The sequence below is a fragment of the Sciurus carolinensis genome, chromosome 11 (genome assembly GCF_902686445.1).
Source record: "Sciurus carolinensis chromosome 11, mSciCar1.2, whole genome shotgun sequence".
Taxonomy (NCBI): Eukaryota; Metazoa; Chordata; class Mammalia; order Rodentia; family Sciuridae; genus Sciurus; species Sciurus carolinensis.
In genome coordinates, this window is record NC_062223.1 from 26,885,480 (window position 1) to 26,892,136 (window position 6,657).

A 6,657-nucleotide genomic window follows, 5' to 3' on the forward strand; every position below is an offset into this window, starting at 1 on the left:
AGAGCCTACAGAGTGGGAGAAAATCTTTGCCACTCATACTTCAGATAGAGTGCTAATTTCCAGAATCTATAAAGTACTCAAAAAACTCTACACCAAGAATACAAATAACCCAATCAACAAATGGGCTAAGGATATGAACAGACACTTCACAGAAGAAGATCTAGAAGCATTCAACAAACATATGAAAAATGTGCAACATCTTTAGTAATAAGAGAAGTGCAAATCAAAACTACCCTAAGATTCCATCTCACCCCAATTAGAATGGCGATTATCAAGAATACAAGCAACAATAGGTGTTGGAGAGGATGTGGGGTGAATGGTACACTCATATATTGCTGGTGTGGCTGCAAATTAGTGCAGCCACTCTGGAAAGCAGTGTGGAGATTCCTTAGAAAACTTGGAATGGACCCGCCATTTGACCCAGTTATCCCACTCCTTGGCCTATACCCAAAGGACTTAAAGTCAGCATACTACAGAGATACTGCCTCATCAATATTCATAGCTGCCCAATTCACAATATCCAGATTGTGGAACCAACCTGGATGTCCTTCAATTGATGAATGGATAAAGAAACTGTGGTATTTATATACAATGAAATATTACTCAGCTATAAAGAATAATAAAATTATGGCATTTTGCAGGCAAATGGTTGAAATTGAAAAATATCATGCTAAGTGAGACAAGCCAATCTCAAAAACCAAAGGACAAATGATCTCGCTGAAAAGCGAATGATGACACATAATGGGGGTTGGGAGGGGGCAAGAATGGAGGAAAGAGGGACTGTATAGAAGGAAAAGAGAGGTGGGAGGGGTGGGGGGAAGGAAAAAATAACAGAATGAATCAACTATCATTACCCTATATAAATGTATGATTACGCAAATGGTATGCTGTTACTCCATGTACAAACAGAAACAACATGTATCCCATTTGTTTACAATAAAAATAAATGAAAAAAAATTTAAAAATCAATATTTCCTGAAAGTTAAATCAAATTGGCAAACTTTTAGTTCAGTCAACTAAGAAGAAATAGCACACAAATCAATAAAATCAGAAGTGTAAAGGGAGCTCTTACAATGGATTACACACAAAAAAACAAAGTATCACAACAGAAAATGGCCAATTGTGTTGTGTATAATGAGTAATTATACACCAACACTATAGTGTATAACCTAGAAGAAAAGAAGTAAAGTCCCATAAATTTAGTACCTGCTAATATTGAAAAATGAAGAAATCAAAAACCTGAAGAGATGAGTGCCAAGTAAAAAGATTTATGTAGTACTGAAAAACTGTCCAACAAAGAAAAGTTCAGAATAAATAACATCACAGTGAATTCTACCAACTATCTAAAAAAGGGACTAGTACCAATACTACTAAAAAGGCTTCTATTAATTGTAGAGGAAAGAACACTTCCTTACTCATCTTATAAGACCAGCATCGACAAAGACTTTTAGGAAAACTACATAAAGACAAAACAACAGAACAATATCCCTGAGAAGATCGATACAGAAGCCCTCCAAAAAAGACTGGTAATCAAAAATCAAAAGCACTTTAAATGACCATGGATCCAGATGAAATGGGTTTATCCCTGATGTGCAAATGATGTACAAGTCAATGATTGTTGTGCACACGAACAGAATTAAAGCTAAAATAATGTGATCATCTTAATAAAAATATCATTCAAAATTTCAACTTCCTTTCATGACAAATTACTCAAATTATTTAGGTATAAGAGGATTATTCTCAACATCCCATATAATAAATCCATCTCTGACAAACCCACAGCTAATACTGTCTTAAAATTAAAAAGCTAAGTGCTTTTTATGTAAGTACAGGACCAAGGAGCAGGCCCTCTCTCACTATTTCTGTGAAACAGAATCCTGGAAATTTAGGGGAAAAAGAAAGAAAGAAATAAAACAAAAGATATGCAAGACAAGAAGGAAGAAATGGAATAATGTCTGTTCATAAAGATCATAATCATATATAGCTAGGAATCTCCTACGACGTCATACAAAAAAGTCTCTTAGAACTAATAAATGGGTTAGTTCAGTGAAGTTACAAGACAAAAAAAATCATCAAAAAAATGGGCCGTGTTTCTATGCAAAAATACCATGTACTATAGGAGCAGGAAGATTAAAATCATGTGAATAAATTTAACACATTGATGAAAAGACCTGTGCTTTCAGAACTATAAGATATTCATGAGAGAAAATAGAGAGAATTCAAATCAGCTAAAAGAAACCCTGTGCTAATGGATTGGATGATTAATATACTTGAAATGTCCATGTTATCCAAAGCAATCTACCAATTCAATGAAATTGTTATCAAAATTCCAATGATGTTTGTGGCAGAAGTAGAAAAAATAAACACTGAAATTCATACAAAACTACAAAAGAGGCCAGAAAGCAAAAACAATCGTGAGAATTAAGAACACACCTGAAGGCATAACACTGCCTGATTTTGCAATATACTATAAATCTATGCCACTCAAACATTATGATGTTGTCATTAAAATATTCACAGATCCCAAAGAAACAGAATAGAAAGAGCAGGCATAACCATGCACACACGGTCAGCCAATCTTTGACCAGGATATCAAGAATGTACAATACAGAAAGGATATTCTCTTTTAAGTTGTTGGTGAAACTGGATTTTCATACATAAACATGAAAGTGGATCATGATCTTGTACCATTTACAAAAATTAACTTGACATTTATTAAAACTTAAATGTAAGACCTGAAACACTAAATCTCATAGCAGAAAATATGGGGGTAAATTTCTTGACATTAGTCTTGGCAGTGAGTTTTTAGGTATGACACCTACCATGCAGAAAAAAAGCCAAAAAAAAAAAAAAATAAAGTGGGACCACAACAAACTAAATTTTTTTATGCATTGCAAAGAAAACAATCACCAAAATGAAAATGCACCCTAGAAAGTGGGAAGAGATATTTGTGAAACTTATCTGGTAAGAGTAGATCCAAAATATACGAGGAATTCTTACAAATAAATAATGAAAATAAAAATCAGTTTGATTTAAAAAGTGGAGAAAAAGAACTGGGTGCAGTGGTGCTCACACGTAATTCCAGAGACTTGGGAGGCTGAGACAGGTCCATCGTAAGTTCAAAGCCAGCCTCAGCAAAGTGAGGCTCTAAGCAATTCTGTGAGATCCCGTCTCTAAAAAAAATACAAAAAATAGGTCTGGGGATGTAGCTCAGTGGTCTAGTGCCTTTGAGTTCAATCCCTGGTACCAAAAAAAAAAAAAAAAAAAAAAAAGGAAAAAAGAAAAATATGAGAGATGATGATCTTGAAGAAATTTTTCCAAAGAAGATATGCTAATAACCTACAGGTAAGTGAAAAGAAAACTGCAAACAAAACCACAACGAGATGTCACCTCAACATAGTTAGAAGGGTTACTAAATGGACTAAATATAATAACTGTGAGCAAAAATATAAAGAAAAGGGAACTCTGGCACCATGTGAGAGGGAATGTAAATTAGTAAAGTCATTATGGAATCTATGTGGAGATTACTCAAAAGCTTAAAATTAGAACTGCTTTATAGCCCAGCCATCCTACTACCTGGTATATATCCAAAGGAAATGAAATCAGTATGCCAGAGACATCTGCACTCCCATGTTCCATACAGAACAAATTACAATAATCAAAATAGGAAACAATAGCAATATCAATCAGCTGATAAATGGATAATAAATTGTGGTACACATATATAATGGGAGATGATTCAGCCATAGAAAGAATAAAATTCTGATTTTATTCAATTCTGATTTATTTAATCTGGAGATTAGCATGTTAAGTAAAATATTTAAGGCACAAAGACAAGTTTGTGATCTCAAAAATCTAAATCTAAAAGTCTAGAAATTTAGAGTGGAATGGAGGTGCCTGTGGCTAAGAGAGTAGAGGACAGAGACTGAAGAACTGTTGAGCAAAGGATGATGAGTAGAGGGGAAGGGGTTGTTTGGGTGTGATGCAGCACCCCAAATTCTGCTAAGAAAGTAGATCTTGTGTTGGGTGTTCTTATCACAACAATGATAATAATCAACAAAAAGATGAGAGGACATCGTTGTAGGAGACTGGCTAGTTTTATAGCATAGAATGTGGTAACAGTTCCACATAGTACTACATTCACCAAATTATATGTGTATAGTTTTTGTATGTTAATGTATCTCAAAGATATTCTATGCTTTTATAATTGCATTGGAATAAATCCTATTGTCATATATAACTAAAAAGAACCAATAAAATATTACTTGTTCAACAAATTCAGTTTTGAACAATAAAAATAGATATTGACAGACCTGGACTGAATTGTGTGTTTTTGTATATATATTTACAAGTAAATATTTTATACAAAATATATACATATATTTTTGTACATACATTTACATATTGCATATGTGACAAACACCTTTTGAGATTACTGAAAACTACCTAAGAAGAAACCAAAAACTTCTGTTTTATTTGGCAAAGATATAAATAGAAAATTCACAAAAGATGATGTACTAATGACCAATGAGATTATGAAAGTCCAAAGTAACATAAATCACTAGTAAATTTTGAATTAAAATTATAATAATTTGTCACGCCTTACCTCCTAGAACAAATAAATGGGAAATAAGTGAAAATACCAAGTGACCAAATGGCTTAACTTTTCTGTTTTAAGTATGTCATCAAATTTGTAGTGCTATCTCTTAACCCACACAGGACAGCCCATGAGACCCAAAGATAATCATATTGTAGAACAGTCTGGGCTTCAGGTTATTTCCCAACACTCTGAGAAACAGGAAGAGCAGCATTTGGAGGAAAGTACTCCAACATGCTACCATTTTTTGCCTTCTCTGCTTTGCTTTCAGGCAATCAACAAAGGGTTTCAGAAATGGTGAAGCATCAGTCAGCAGCAGGACTTCCCTGGATGACATGCAGCATCAGGGACACTGCACCACTGGTCTCCACAACAGGCTCCTGTTGCCAAGTTTTCTAAGCAAACCAGGTTCAGAAAGGGAATGGGGACTCCTAAGGGATTATGGTCCAAAGTGCAGGAATACAGTTCCCCACTCAAGAGGGGGTGATTCTCAAAAGTTCTTTCCAGGATACCTGCTCCTGAGACAAAACCTTTCCATCAAAGATAATTAATCCCAGAGAGAGAAAGCACAGCTACTGGCAAGGAACAAGAGTCTTTGTCAAAACTTAAATACTCAGATAATGCAAGAGGAAACACCTTCTATTGCAGTCAATTCATCAAAGCATGATTCATCATGAAGAGAGCACCCACTTGAATATATTTTCTCCAAATGTTCTATCTCCTCTCCTGAAGACCAAAGCTAGGTAATGAAAATCATTTTTCCATAGTGAATCAAGTGAATCCATTCTGAATTCTAAACCTGGGTTTTTTGTGAGACATTCAAGGTTTGGTGTGGGAAGGAACTATTTGGACTTATAAGGACATTTCCTTAGTATCTTTTGATTTGATGTAGGATTATCTGAAAAGTCTCTTTTGATTTTGTCTTATATTTTAATATTGAAAGATTCTTACTTGAAGTGTAGGTAACTCTGAAAATGGAATTGCTTCTGAACACCTACAAACATCATTAAAATCCTTTAAGACTACCAAGGTAAGTTCTTCAACAGAGCTGATGCTCATTATTGTTAGATTTCATGTACTGTGATTATTACTTTTCAATATTTTTAAATGCAATCATGATGTATTTCACCTTCACCTTAATTTTTCAAGTGATGATAAATCTCATTGACCTGATTTAACAGTGGATAGTTGAAGACTCACAAAGATGAAGCAAAGTTCCTTTAGCAACTAAAGACAGTATTTTACATGAGATACTCTTGTTAACTAAGATAATTCATAAAGGTGAAACAAAATGTAAATGCATCTCCCACACAAAAGACTTACTATGAATACTAGATGGTAAAGACATCAGGCACTAATTACAAGTAAAACATGGAGAATTCTTTCTGGGATCAATGCCTATGGGTAATGTTCTCTGTGGCTTCTATAGAAGTAATATAGGAGAGAATTCCTTCTTCACCCATGTGTTAATGCTACACATTTGCTTAGTGCATATAGTCAACGTAAACCAAAACCCTCAGAAAAATTGTGGGTGTGTTCATATAACAATTATCAGATCAACCTGTGAGGTGATATTTTTAATTTTTATTCCATATATAGATGACATAGATGTGTGCTTTGCCAGGAATCTTAGCTCAGGAAAGAAGAGTTACAGGTGTAAGAATCAGGATTTTAAGCAGGTTTCACAGATTATCAAGCCAAGATGTTGAACCACTGTGATAGTGTTTTTCCAACATTTCCCACAGGATCTTTGTCCCACATCATAACAGTATTGGGGAAGGGAGAAAAGGGTGTGAGGGACAGATAAGGACAAAGGAACTCCTCTAACAATGCAGAAAGATTTATTTTCTAAATATTTGAGGGTTCAAATGATTCACAACATGTCTGTTGAAGAGATTACTTCATGTTAAATTGTCTCAGGTAATATTTAATTAATTATAATAATTATGCTCATGTCAAAAGAGGATTACTGGTACAACACTTCTATAGCATGGCAATATATGGTATATAAGTAAAAGTTGAGAATTTGGAGGAAAAAATAAAAAAGAATAAGAAAACCT